At 45.3% G+C, this 13,894-nt stretch overlaps 11 non-coding genes across 11 annotated transcripts; all 11 read right to left on the bottom strand.

Annotated features, from left to right (window-relative positions):
* Positions 1–36: 36 nt before the first annotated feature.
* LOC141215350 (U2 spliceosomal RNA) lies at positions 37–227 on the bottom strand. The gene has a single exon (XR_012284419.1). It is a non-coding gene; the product is annotated as a U2 spliceosomal RNA (small nuclear RNA).
* Positions 228–1,350: 1,123 nt separating this feature from the next.
* On the bottom strand, positions 1,351–1,541 carry LOC141215349 (U2 spliceosomal RNA). The gene has a single exon (XR_012284418.1). It is a non-coding gene; the product is annotated as a U2 spliceosomal RNA (small nuclear RNA).
* A 1,123-nt stretch (positions 1,542–2,664) lies between these two features.
* Positions 2,665–2,855, bottom strand: LOC141215348 (U2 spliceosomal RNA). The gene has a single exon (XR_012284417.1). It is a non-coding gene; the product is annotated as a U2 spliceosomal RNA (small nuclear RNA).
* Positions 2,856–3,976: 1,121 nt separating this feature from the next.
* On the bottom strand, positions 3,977–4,167 carry LOC141215347 (U2 spliceosomal RNA). The gene has a single exon (XR_012284416.1). It is a non-coding gene; the product is annotated as a U2 spliceosomal RNA (small nuclear RNA).
* Positions 4,168–5,288: 1,121 nt separating this feature from the next.
* LOC141215346 (U2 spliceosomal RNA) lies at positions 5,289–5,479 on the bottom strand. The gene has a single exon (XR_012284415.1). It is a non-coding gene; the product is annotated as a U2 spliceosomal RNA (small nuclear RNA).
* Positions 5,480–6,601: 1,122 nt separating this feature from the next.
* LOC141215345 (U2 spliceosomal RNA) lies at positions 6,602–6,792 on the bottom strand. The gene has a single exon (XR_012284414.1). It is a non-coding gene; the product is annotated as a U2 spliceosomal RNA (small nuclear RNA).
* A 1,117-nt stretch (positions 6,793–7,909) lies between these two features.
* Positions 7,910–8,100, bottom strand: LOC141216331 (U2 spliceosomal RNA). Its single transcript, XR_012285368.1, has one exon. It is a non-coding gene; the product is annotated as a U2 spliceosomal RNA (small nuclear RNA).
* Positions 8,101–9,220: 1,120 nt separating this feature from the next.
* On the bottom strand, positions 9,221–9,411 carry LOC141215343 (U2 spliceosomal RNA). The gene has a single exon (XR_012284412.1). It is a non-coding gene; the product is annotated as a U2 spliceosomal RNA (small nuclear RNA).
* Positions 9,412–10,528: 1,117 nt separating this feature from the next.
* Positions 10,529–10,719, bottom strand: LOC141215342 (U2 spliceosomal RNA). Its single transcript, XR_012284411.1, has one exon. It is a non-coding gene; the product is annotated as a U2 spliceosomal RNA (small nuclear RNA).
* A 1,120-nt stretch (positions 10,720–11,839) lies between these two features.
* On the bottom strand, positions 11,840–12,030 carry LOC141215341 (U2 spliceosomal RNA). The gene has a single exon (XR_012284410.1). It is a non-coding gene; the product is annotated as a U2 spliceosomal RNA (small nuclear RNA).
* Positions 12,031–13,150: 1,120 nt separating this feature from the next.
* Positions 13,151–13,341, bottom strand: LOC141215340 (U2 spliceosomal RNA). The gene has a single exon (XR_012284409.1). It is a non-coding gene; the product is annotated as a U2 spliceosomal RNA (small nuclear RNA).
* Between the last annotated feature and the right edge of the window lie 553 nt (positions 13,342–13,894).

Raw genomic sequence — 13,894 nt, 5'->3', positions numbered from 1 at the left:
ATTCAATTCTTTCTGATTTTAGAAACTGCATTAAAGAAGGGGTGCACCGGTCCTGGAGATACTGCAATACCAGGTCAATGCGTGGAGTGGACAGAGCAAGCTCTTTTTCCATCTCCCTGTTCTAAAAATCCATTTAATATATGGTCCCCAGATAGGGGACGTATCAGATATTAAACTGATAAGAACAGATACTACACTTGATCTTAGCCAAAAGGCCGAGAAGCGATAACCAGAATTGGTTTCCGACTACGGTGCCACCCAAGGATTCTGAAAAGTCCATTTGTGGAGATGGCCACCTGGACTCCCGTTAAGAAGACATGCTGTCAACCTCTAGATCCCTCACATGCCTGCACTTTTCGGCTTGCTGCTGCTGCAATCCACGCGTTTTAGATCTGCATAACTCCACCTCTTTTAGCACAGTACCCTCAACCCCCGGCTGTTCCCACCCGCCTCAACACCGTTGGAAGGGAGGAGAACCAATTAAGGCGGGGGGGGGGTGGAACGAGCAGCTGTCTACCCTTAGCAGGAAGGTTGCTGATTAATTACCTCTCCTGCTGCTGCTGCTGCTGCTGGCTGTCCAGCAGCAGACTGAAGGTTGCTGCTGCTGTGCGCAGGTATATAAAGGCTCAGAGCCTATTATGACACGCGCAGCCAGCGTTCCATTGCCACATTCCGTCTACTGCAGGCGGGATACCTGGATGGCTGAATGTCACTGAGAAGCTCACAGAGACCGCCATAAGCAACAGTTTAAAAGAATGCCACAGACTAATCAACCAAACTTTTTGGGTTGGTTTCTCTTTTATAGTCTGCAGGCATTAAATGAAAGAAGTCAGTGTTCCAGCAGAGGGAGACAACGTTTCAGAAAAGGCATTGTAGCAAACCAAAAAAGAAATTTTAAGCGCAGCAGAGTAACCAGCTCACATACCTGTTAGCTCAGGTGAGTTTAAAAGGCTACTGTTGATAACAAGGGCATTTGCTAAATAGATGGTGTGTGTGCAACAATATACTGAAAGGTCAATTATATTGTGCAGCTTATCTCACCACCTGTAGTTATTTAGGTGAAAGCTCCAAAATGCTTGCCTAATATGTCTGTTTATCCAAAAGGAAGTATAGAGGGAGAGCTAGATAGATAGCATTGCATTACATTACATTACATGGCAATGCAATGCACAGTTGCTGAAGTTGAACCAAAATGAGCTTGTCATCTGGCTTCTGCAACTTTTAACATGAAAAATCCAATGAGGAGAAGAAAAGCAAAGCCAAAGAGTCCATCCCAAAATCCGACAAACAAGCAAAATGAACAAAAAGCATTGAATTCAATTCTTTCTGATTTTAGAAACTGCATTAAAGAAGGGGTGCACCGGTCCTGGAGATACTGCAATACCAGGTCAATGCGTGGAGTGGACAGAGCAAGCTCTTTTTCCATCTCCCTGTTCTAAAAATCCATTTAATATATGGTCCCCAGATAGGGGACGTATCAGATATTAAACTGATAAGAACAGATACTACACTTGATCTTAGCCAAAAGGCCGAGAAGCGATAACCAGAATTGGTTTCCGACTACGGTGCCACCCAAGGATTCTGAAAAGTCCATTTGTGGAGATGGCCACCTGGACTCCCTTTAAGAAGACATGCTGTCAACCTCTAGATCCCTCACATGCCTGCACTTTTCGGCTTGCTGCTGCTGCAATCCACGCGTTTTAGATCTGCATAACTCCACCTCTTTTAGCACAGTACCCTCAACCCCCGGCTGTTCCCACCCGCCTCAACACCGTTGGAAGGGAGGAGAACCAATTAAGGCGGGGGGGGGGGGGTGGAACGAGCAGCTGTCTACCCTTAGCAGGAGGGTTGCTGATTAATTACCTCTCCTGCTGCTGCTGCTGCTGGCTGTCCAGCAGCAGACTGAAGGTTGCTGCTGCTGTGCGCAGGTATATAAAGGCTCAGAGCCTATTATGACACGCGCAGCCAGCGTTCCATTGCCACATTCCGTCTACTGCAGGCGGGATACCTGGATGGCTGAATGTCACTGAGAAGCTCACAGAGACCGCCATAAGCAACAGTTTAAAAGAATGCCACAGACTAATCAACCAAACTTTTTGGGTTGGTTTCTCTTTTATAGTCTGCAGGCATTAAATGAAAGAAGTCAGTGTTCCAGCAGAGGGAGACAACGTTTCAGAAAAGGCATTGTAGCAAACCAAAAAAGAAATTTTAAGCGCAGCAGAGTAACCAGCTCACATACCTGTTAGCTGAGGTGAGTTTAAAAGGCTGCTGTTGATAACAAGGGCATTTGCTAAATAGATGGTGTGTGTGCAACAATATACTGAAAGGTCAATTATATTGTGCAGCTTATCTCACCACCTGTAGTTATTTAGGTGAAAGCTCCAAAATGCTTGCCTAATATGTCTGTTTATCCAAAAGGAAGTATAGAGGGAGAGCTAGATAGATAGCATTGCATTACATTACATTACATGGCAATGCAATGCACAGTTGCTGAAGTTGAACCAAAATGAGCTTGTCATCTGGCTTCTGCAACTTTTAACATGAAAAATCCAATGAGGAGAAGAAAAGCAAAGCCAAAGAGTCCATCCCAAAATCCGACAAACAAGCAAAATGAACAAAAAGCATTGAATTCAATTCTTTCTGATTTTAGAAACTGCATTAAAGAAGGGGTGCACCGGTCCTGGAGATACTGCAATACCAGGTCAATGCGTGGAGTGGACAGAGCAAGCTCTTTTTCCATCTCCCTGTTCTAAAAATCCATTTAATATATGGTCCCCAGATAGGGGACGTATCAGATATTAAACTGATAAGAACAGATACTACACTTGATCTTAGCCAAAAGGCCGAGAAGCGATAACCAGAATTGGTTTCCGACTACGGTGCCACCCAAGGATTCTGAAAAGTCCATTTGTGGAGATGGCCTCCTGGACTCCCGTTAAGAAGACATGCTGTCAACCTCTAGATCCCTCACATGCCTGCACTTTTCGGCTTGCTGCTGCTGCAATCCACGCGTTTTAGATCTGCATAACTCCACCTCTTTTAGCACAGTACCCTCAACCCCCGGCTGTTCCCACCCGCCTCAACACCGTTGGAAGGGAGGAGAACCAATTAAGGCGGGGGGGGGGGTGGAACGAGCAGCTGTCTACCCTTAGCAGGAGGGTTGCTGATTAATTACCTCTCCTGCTGCTGCTGCTGCTGGCTGTCCAGCAGCAGACTGAAGGTGGCTGCTGCTGTGCGCAGTTATATAAAGGCTCAGAGCCTATTATGACACGCGCAGCCAGCGTTCCATTGCCACATTCCGTCTACTGCAGGCGGGATACCTGGATGGCTGAATGTCACTGAGAAGCTCACAGAGACCGCCATAAGCAACAGTTTAAAAGAATGCCACAGACTAATCAACCAAACTTTTTGGGTTGGTTTCTCTTTTATAGTCTGCAGGCATTAAATGAAAGAAGTCAGTGTTCCAGCAGAGGGAGACAACGTTTCAGAAAAGGCATTGTAGCAAACCAAAAAAGAAATTTTAAGCGCAGCAGAGTAACCAGCTCACATACCTGTTAGCTCAGGTGAGTTTAAAAGGCTGCTGTTGATAACAAGGGCATTTGCTAAATAGATGGTGTGTGTGCAACAATATACTGAAAGGTCAATTATATTGTGCAGCTTATCTCACCACCTGTAGTTATTTAGGTGAAAGCTCCAAAATGCTTGCCTAATATGTCTGTTTATCCAAAAGGAAGTATAGAGGGAGAGCTAGATAGATAGCATTGCATTACATTACATTACATGGCAATGCAATGCACAGTTGCTGAAGTTGAACCAAAATGAGCTTGTCATCTGGCTTCTGCAACTTTTAACATGAAAAATCCAATGAGGAGAAGAAAAGCAAAGCCAAAGAGTCCATCCCAAAATCCTACAAACAAGCAAAATGAACAAAAAGCATTGAATTCAATTCTTTCTGATTTTAGAAACTGCATTAAAGAAGGGGTGCACCGGTCCTGGAGATACTGCAATACCAGGTCAATGCGTGGAGTGGACAGAGCAAGCTCTTTTTCCATCTCCCTGTTCTAAAAATCCATTTAATATATGGTCCCCAGATAGGGGACGTATCAGATATTAAACTGATAAGAACAGATACTACACTTGATCTTAGCCAAAAGGCCGAGAAGCGATAACCAGAATTGGTTTCCGACTACGGTGCCACCCAAGGATTCTGAAAAGTCCATTTGTGGAGATGGCCACCTGGACTCCCGTTAAGAAGACATGCTGTCAACCTCTAGATCCCTCACATGCCTGCACTTTTCGGCTTGCTGCTGCTGCAATCCACGCGTTTTAGATCTGCATAACTCCACCTCTTTTAGCACAGTACCCTCAACCCCCGGCTGTTCCCACCCGCCTCAACACCGTTGGAAGGGAGGAGAACCAATTAAGGCGGGGGGGGGGGTGGAACGAGCAGCTGTCTACCCTTAGCAGGAGGGTTGCTGATTAATTACCTCTCCTGCTGCTGCTGCTGCTGGCTGTCCAGCAGCAGACTGAAGGTGGCTGCTGCTGTGCGCAGGTATATAAAGGCTCAGAGCCTATTATGACACGCGCAGCCAGCGTTCCATTGCCACATTCCGTCTACTGCAGGCGGGATACCTGGATGGCTGAATGTCACTGAGAAGCTCACAGAGACCGCCATAAGCAACAGTTTAAAAGAATGCCACAGACTAATCAACCAAACTTTTTGGGTTGGTTTCTCTTTTATAGTCTGCAGGCATTAAATGAAAGAAGTCAGTGTTCCAGCAGAGGGAGACAACGTTTCAGAAAAGGCATTGTAGCAAACCAAAAAAGAAATTTTAAGCGCAGCAGAGTAACCAGCTCACATACCTGTTAGCTCAGGTGAGTTTAAAAGGCTGCTGTTGATAACAAGGGCATTTGCTAAATAGATGGTGTGTGTGCAACAATATACTGAAAGGTCAATTATATTGTGCAGCTTATCTCACCACCTGTAGTTATTTAGGTGAAAGCTCCAAAATGCTTGCCTAATATGTCTGTTTATCCAAAAGGAAGTATAGAGGGAGAGCTAGATAGATAGCATTGCATTACATTACATTACATGGCAATGCAATGCACAGTTGCTGAAGTTGAACCAAAATGAGCTTGTCATCTGGCTTCTGCAACTTTTAACATGAAAAATCCAATGAGGAGAAGAAAAGCAAAGCCAAAGAGTCCATCCCAAAATCCGACAAACAAGCAAAATGAACAAAAAGCATTGAATTCAATTCTTTCTGATTTTAGAAACTGCATTAAAGAAGGGGTGCACCGGTCCTGGAGATACTGCAATACCAGGTCAATGCGTGGAGTGGACAGAGCAAGCTCTTTTTCCATCTCCCTGTTCTAAAAATCCATTTAATATATGGTCCCCAGATAGGGGACGTATCAGATATTAAACTGATAAGAACAGATACTACACTTGATCTTAGCCAAAAGGCCGAGAAGCGATAACCAGAATTGGTTTCCGACTACGGTGCCACCCAAGGATTCTGAAAAGTCCATTTGTGGAGATGGCCTCCTGGACTCCCGTTAAGAAGACATGCTGTCAACCTCTAGATCCCTCACATGCCTGCACTTTTCGGCTTGCTGCTGCTGCAATCCACGCGTTTTAGATCTGCATAACTCCACCTCTTTTAGCACAGTACCCTCAACCCCCGGCTGTTCCCACCCGCCTCAACACCGTTGGAAGGGAGGAGAACCAATTAAGGCGGGGGGGGGGGGTGGAACGAGCAGCTGTCTACCCTTAGCAGGAGGGTTGCTGATTAATTACCTCTCCTGCTGCTGCTGCTGCTGGCTGTCCAGCAGCAGACTGAAGGTGGCTGCTGCTGTGTGCAGGTATATAAAGGCTCAGAGCCTATTATGACACGCGCAGCCAGCGTTCCATTGCCACATTCCGTCTACTGCAGGCGGGATACCTGGATGGCTGAATGTCACTGAGAAGCTCACAGAGACCGCCATAAGCAACAGTTTAAAAGAATGCCACAGACTAATCAACCAAACTTTTTGGGTTGGTTTCTCTTTTATAGTCTGCAGGCATTAAATGAAAGAAGTCAGTGTTCCAGCAGAGGGAGACAACGTTTCAGAAAAGGCATTGTAGCAAACCAAAAAAGAAATTTTAAGCGCAGCAGAGTAACCAGCTCACATACCTGTTAGCTCAGGTGAGTTTAAAAGGCTGCTGTTGATAACAAGGGCATTTGCTAAATAGATGGTGTGTGTGCAACAATATACTGAAAGGTCAATTATATTGTGCAGCTTATCTCACCACCTGTAGTTATTTAGGTGAAAGCTCCAAAATGCTTGCCTAATATGTCTGTTTATCCAAAAGGAAGTATAGAGGGAGAGCTAGATAGATAGCATTGCATTACATTACATTACATGGCAATGCAATGCACAGTTGCTGAAGTTGAACCAAAATGAGCTTGTCATCTGGCTTCTGCAACTTTTAACATGAAAAATCCAATGAGGAGAAGAAAAGCAAAGCCAAAGAGTCCATCCCAAAATCCGACAAACAAGCAAAATGAACAAAAAGCATTGAATTCAATTCTTTCTGATTTTAGAAACTGCATTAAAGAAGGGGTGCACCGGTCCTGGAGATACTGCAATACCAGGTCAATGCGTGGAGTGGACAGAGCAAGCTCTTTTTCCATCTCCCTGTTCTAAAAATCCATTTAATATATGGTCCCCAGATAGGGGACGTATCAGATATTAAACTGATAAGAACAGATACTACACTTGATCTTAGCCAAAAGGCCGAGAAGCGATAACCAGAATTGGTTTCCGACTACGGTGCCTCCCAAGGATTCTGAAAAGTCCATTTGTGGAGATGGCCACCTGGACTCCCGTTAAGAAGACATGCTGTCAACCTCTAGATCCCTCACATGCCTGCACTTTTCGGCTTGCTGCTGCTGCAATCCACGCGTTTTAGATCTGCATAACTCCACCTCTTTTAGCACAGTACCCTCAACCCCCGGCTGTTCCCACCCGCCTCAACACCGTTGGAAGGGAGGAGAACCAATTAAGGCGGGGGGGGGGTGGAACGAGCAGCTGTCTACCCTTAGCAGGAGGGTTGCTGATTAATTACCTCTCCTGCTGCTGCTGCTGGCTGTCCAGCAGCAGACTGAAGGTGGCTGCTGCTGTGCGCAGGTATATAAAGGCTCAGAGCCTATTATGACACGCGCAGCCAGCGTTCCATTGCCACATTCCGTCTACTGCAGGCGGGATACCTGGATGGCTGAATGTCACTGAGAAGCTCACAGAGACCGCCATAAGCAACAGTTTAAAAGAATGCCACAGACTAATCAACCAAACCTTTTGGGTTGGTTTCTCTTTTATAGTCTGCAGGCATTAAATGAAAGAAGTCAGTGTTCCAGCAGAGGGAGACAACGTTTCAGAAAAGGCATTGTAGCAAACCAAAAAAGAAATTTTAAGCGCAGCAGAGTAACCAGCTCACATACCTGTTAGCTCAGGTGAGTTTAAAAGGCTGCTGTTGATAACAAGGGCATTTGCTAAATAGATGGTGTGTGTGCAACAATATACTGAAAGGTCAATTATATTGTGCAGCTTATCTCACCACCTGTAGTTATTTAGGTGAAAGCTCCAAAATGCTTGCCTAATATGTCTGTTTATCCAAAAGGAAGTATAGAGGGAGAGCTAGATAGATAGCATTGCATTACATTACATTACATGGCAATGCAATGCACAGTTGCTGAAGTTGAACCAAAATGAGCTTGTCATCTGGCTTCTGCAACTTTTAACATGAAAAATCCAATGAGGAGAAGAAAAGCAAAGCCAAAGAGTCCATCCCAAAATCCGACAAACAAGCAAAATGAACAAAAAGCATTGAATTCAATTCTTTCTGATTTTAGAAACTGCATTAAAGAATGGTTGCACCGGTCCTGGAGATACTGCAATACCAGGTCAATGCGTGGAGTGGACAGAGCAAGCTCTTTTTCCATCTCCCTGTTCTAAAAATCCATTTAATATATGGTCCCCAGATAGGGGACGTATCAGATATTAAACTGATAAGAACAGATACTACACTTGATCTTAGCCAAAAGGCCGAGAAGCGATAACCAGAATTGGTTTCCGACTACGGTGCCACCCAAGGATTCTGAAAAGTCCATTTGTGGAGATGGCCACCTGGACTCCCGTTAAGAAGACATGCTGTCAACCTCTAGATCCCTCACATGCCTGCACTTTTCGGCTTGCTGCTGCTGCAATCCACGCGTTTTAGATCTGCATAACTCCACCTCTTTTAGCACAGTACCCTCAACCCCCGGCTGTTCCCACCCGCCTCAACACCGTTGGAAGGGAGGAGAACCAATTAAGGCGGGGGGGGGGGGGTGGAACGAGCAGCTGTCTACCCTTAGCAGGAGGGTTGCTGATTAATTACCTCTCCTGCTGCTGCTGCTGGCTGTCCAGCAGCAGACTGAAGGTGGCTGCTGCTGTGCGCAGGTATATAAAGGCTCAGAGCCTATTATGACACGCGCAGCCAGCGTTCCATTGCCACATTCCGTCTACTGCAGGCGGGATACCTGGATGGCTGAATGTCACTGAGAAGCTCACAGAGACCGCCATAAGCAACAGTTTAAAAGAATGCCACAGACTAATCAACCAAACTTTTTGGGTTGGTTTCTCTTTTATAGTCTGCAGGCATTAAATGAAAGAAGTCAGTGTTCCAGCAGAGGGAGACAACGTTTCAGAAAAGGCATTGTAGCAAACCAAAAAAGAAATTTTAAGCGCAGCAGAGTAACCAGCTCACATACCTGTTAGCTCAGGTGAGTTTAAAAGGCTGCTGTTGATAACAAGGGCATTTGCTAAATAGATGGTGTGTGTGCAACAATATACTGAAAGGTCAATTATATTGTGCAGCTTATCTCACCACCTGTAGTTATTTAGGTGAAAGCTCCAAAATGCTTGCCTAATATGTCTGTTTATCCAAAAGGAAGTATAGAGGGAGAGCTAGATAGATAGCATTGCATTACATTACATTACATGGCAATGCAATGCACAGTTGCTGAAGTTGAAACAAAATGAGCTTGTCATCTGGCTTCTGCAACTTTTAACATGAAAAATCCAATGAGGAGAAGAAAAGCAAAGCCAAAGAGTCCATCCCAAAATCCGACAAACAAGCAAAATGAACAAAAAGCATTGAATTCAATTCTTTCTGATTTTAGAAACTGCATTAAAGAAGGGGTGCACCGGTCCTGGAGATACTGCAATACCAGGTCAATGCGTGGAGTGGACAGAGCAAGCTCTTTTTCCATCTCCCTGTTCTAAAAATCCATTTAATATATGGTCCCCAGATAGGGGACGTATCAGATATTAAACTGATAAGAACAGATACTACACTTGATCTTAGCCAAAAGGCCGAGAAGCGATAACCAGAATTGGTTTCCGACTACGGTGCCTCCCAAGGATTCTGAAAAGTCCATTTGTGGAGATGGCCACCTGGACTCCCGTTAAGAAGACATGCTGTCAACCTCTAGATCCCTCACATGCCTGCACTTTTCGGCTTGCTGCTGCTGCAATCCACGCGTTTTAGATCTGCATAACTCCACCTCTTTTAGCACAGTACCCTCAACCCCCGGCTGTTCCCACCCGCCTCAACACCGTTGGAAGGGAGGAGAACCAATTAAGGCGGGGGGGGGGTGGAACGAGCAGCTGTCTACCCTTAGCAGGAGGGTTGCTGATTAATTACCTCTCCTGCTGCTGCTGCTGGCTGTCCAGCAGCAGACTGAAGGTGGCTGCTGCTGTGCGCAGGTATATAAAGGCTCAGAGCCTATTATGACACGCGCAGCCAGCGTTCCATTGCCACATTCCGTCTACTGCAGGCGGGATACCTGGATGGCTGAATGTCACTGAGAAGCTCACAGAGACCGCCATAAGCAACAGTTTAAAAGAATGCCACAGACTAATCAACCAAACTTTTTGGGTTGGTTTCTCTTTTATAGTCTGCAGGCATTAAATGAAAGAAGTCAGTGTTCCAGCAGAGGGAGACAACGTTTCAGAAAAGGCATTGTAGCAAACCAAAAAAGAAATTTTAAGCGCAGCAGAGTAACCAGCTCACATACCTGTTAGCTCAGGTGAGTTTAAAAGGCTGCTGTTGATAACAAGGGCATTTGCTAAATAGATGGTGTGTGTGCAACAATATACTGAAAGGTCAATTATATTGTGCAGCTTATCTCACCACCTGTAGTTATTTAGGTGAAAGCTCCAAAATGCTTGCCTAATATGTCTGTTTATCCAAAAGGAAGTATAGAGGGAGAGCTAGATAGATAGCATTGCATTACATTACATTACATGGCAATGCAATGCACAGTTGCTGAAGTTGAACCAAAATGAGCTTGTCATCTGGCTTCTGCAACTTTTAACATGAAAAATCCAATGAGGAGAAGAAAAGCAAAGCCAAAGAGTCCATCCCAAAATCCGACAAACAAGCAAAATGAACAAAAAGCATTGAATTCAATTCTTTCTGATTTTAGAAACTGCATTAAAGAAGGGGTGCACCGGTCCTGGAGATACTGCAATACCAGGTCAATGCGTGGAGTGGACAGAGCAAGCTCTTTTTCCATCTCCCTGTTCTAAAAATCCATTTAATATATGGTCCCCAGATAGGGGACGTATCAGATATTAAACTGATAAGAACAGATACTACACTTGATCTTAGCCAAAAGGCCGAGAAGCGATAACCAGAATTGGTTTCCGACTACGGTGCCACCCAAGGATTCTGAAAAGTCCATTTGTGGAGATGGCCACCTGGACTCCCGTTAAGAAGACATGCTGTCAACCTCTAGATCCCTCACATGCCTGCACTTTTCGGCTTGCTGCTGCTGCAATCCACGCGTTTTAGATCTGCATAACTCCACCTCTTTTAGCACAGTACCCTCAACCCCCGGCTGTTCCCACCCGCCTCAACACCGTTGGAAGGGAGGAGAACCAATTAAGGCGGGGGGGGGGGGGTGGAACGAGCAGCTGTCTACCCTTAGCAGGAGGGTTGCTGATTAATTACCTCTCCTGCTGCTGCTGCTGGCTGTCCAGCAGCAGACTGAAGGTGGCTGCTGCTGTGCGCAGGTATATAAAGGCTCAGAGCCTATTATGACACGCGCAGCCAGCGTTCCATTGCCACATTCCGTCTACTGCAGGCGGGATACCTGGATGGCTGAATGTCACTGAGAAGCTCACAGAGACCGCCATAAGCAACAGTTTAAAAGAATGCCACAGACTAATCAACCAAACTTTTTGGGTTGGTTTCTCTTTTATAGTCTGCAGGCATTAAATGAAAGAAGTCAGTGTTCCAGCAGAGGGAGACAACGTTTCAGAAAAGGCATTGTAGCAAACCAAAAAAGAAATTTTAAGCGCAGCAGAGTAACCAGCTCACATACCTGTTAGCTCAGGTGAGTTTAAAAGGCTGCTGTTGATAACAAGGGCATTTGCTAAATAGATGGTGTGTGTGCAACAATATACTGAAAGGTCAATTATATTGTGCAGCTTATCTCACCACCTGTAGTTATTTAGGTGAAAGCTCCAAAATGCTTGCCTAATATGTCTGTTTATCCAAAAGGAAGTATAGAGGGAGAGCTAGATAGATAGCATTGCATTACATTACATTACATGGCAATGCAATGCACAGTTGCTGAAGTTGAACCAAAATGAGCTTGTCATCTGGCTTCTGCAACTTTTAACATGAAAAATCCAATGAGGAGAAGAAAAGCAAAGCCAAAGAGTCCATCCCAAAATCCGACAAACAAGCAAAATGAACAAAAAGCATTGAATTCAATTCTTTCTGATTTTAGAAACTGCATTAAAGAAGGGGTGCACCGGTCCTGGAGATACTGCAATACCAGGTCAATGCGTGGAGTGGACAGAGCAAGCTCTTTTTCCATCTCCCTGTTCTAAAAATCCATTTAATATATGGTCCCCAGATAGGGGACGTATCAGATATTAAACTGATAAGAACAGATACTACACTTGATCTTAGCCAAAAGGCCGAGAAGCGATAACCAGAATTGGTTTCCGACTACGGTGCCACCCAAGGATTCTGAAAAGTCCATTTGTGGAGATGGCCACCTGGACTCCCGTTAAGAAGACATGCTGTCAACCTCTAGATCCCTCACATGCCTGCACTTTTCGGCTTGCTGCTGCTGCAATCCACGCATTTTAGATCTGCATAACTCCACCTCTTTTAGCACAGTACCCTCAACCCCCGGCTGTTCCCACCCGCCTCAACACCGTTGGAAGGGAGGAGAACCAATTAAGGCGGGGGTGGGGTGGAACGAGCAGCTGTCTACCCTTAGCAGGAGGGTTGCTGATTAATTACCTCTCCTGCTGCTGCTGCTACTGGCTGTCCAGCAGCAGACTGAAGGTGGCTGCTGCTGTGCGCAGGTATATAAAGGCTCAGAGCCTATTATGACATGCGCAGCCAGCGTTCCATTGCCACATTCCGTCTACTGCAGGCGGGATACCTGGATGGCTGAATGTCACTGAGAAGCTCACAGAGACCGCCATAAGCAACAGTTTAAAAGAATGCCACAGACTAATCAACCAAACTTTTTGGGTTGGTTTCTCTTTTATAGTCTGCAGGCATTAAATGAAAGAAGTCAGTGTTCCAGCAGAGGGAGACAACGTTTCAGAAAAGGCATTGTAGCAAACCAAAAAAGAAATTTTAAGCGCAGCAGAGTAACCAGCTCACATACCTGTTAGCTCAGGTGAGTTTAAAAGGCTGCTGTTGATAACAAGGGCATTTGCTAAATAGATGGTGTGTGTGCAACAATATACTGAAAGGTCAATTATATTGTGCAGCTTATCTCACCACCTGTAGTTATTTAGGTGAAAGCTCCAAAATGCTTGCCTAATATGTCTGTTTATCTAAAAGGAAGTATAGAGGGAGAGCTAGATAGATAGCATTGCATTACATTACATTACATGGCAATGCAATGCACAGTTGCTGAAGTTGAACCAAAATGAGCTTGTCATCTGGCTTCTGCAACTTTTAACATGAAAAATCCAATGAGGAGAAGAAAAGCAAAGCCAAAGAGTCCATCCCAAAATCCGACAAACAAGCAAAATGAACAAAAAGCATTGAATTCAATTCTTTCTGATTTTAGAAACTGCATTAAAGAAGGGGTGCACCGGTCCTGGAGATACTGCAATACCAGGTCAATGCGTGGAGTGGACAGAGCAAGCTCTTTTTCCATCTCCCTGTTCTAAAAATCCATTTAATATATGGTCCCCAGATAGGGGACGTATCAGATATTAAACTGATAAGAACAGATACTACACTTGATCTTAGCCAAAAGGCCGAGAAGCGATAACCAGAATTGGTTTCCGACTACGGTGCCACCCAAGGATTCTGAAAAGTCCATTTGTGGAGATGGCCTCCTGGACTCCCGTTAAGAAGACATGCTGTCAACCTCTAGATCCCTCACATGCCTGCACTTTTCGGCTTGCTGCTGCTGCAATCCACGCGTTTTAGATCTGCATAACTCCACCTCTTTTAGCACAGTACCCTCAACCCCCGGCTGTTCCCACCCGCCTCAACACCGTTGGAAGGGAGGAGAACCAATTAAGGCGGGGGGGGGGTGGAACGAGCAGCTGTCTACCCTTAGCAGGAGGGTTGCTGATTAATTACCTCTCCTGCTGCTGCTGCTGGCTGTCCAGCAGCAGACTGAAGGTGGCTGCTGCTGTGCGCAGGTATATAAAGGCTCAGAGCCTATTATGACACGCGCAGCCAGCGTTCCATTGCCACATTCCGTCTACTGCAGGCGGGATACCTGGATGGCTGAATGTCACTGAGAAGCTCACAGAGACCGCCATAAGCAACAGTTTAAAAGAATGCCACAGACTAATCAACCAAACTTTTTGG

This window comes from Phyllobates terribilis, unplaced genomic scaffold (assembly GCF_046119375.1).
Source record: "Phyllobates terribilis strain yellow unplaced genomic scaffold, ASM4611937v1 Scaffold_236__1_contigs__length_3049075, whole genome shotgun sequence".
In the NCBI taxonomy this organism is placed as follows: Eukaryota; Metazoa; Chordata; class Amphibia; order Anura; family Dendrobatidae; genus Phyllobates; species Phyllobates terribilis.
This window is presented reverse-complemented; position numbering and strand designations above follow the sequence as displayed.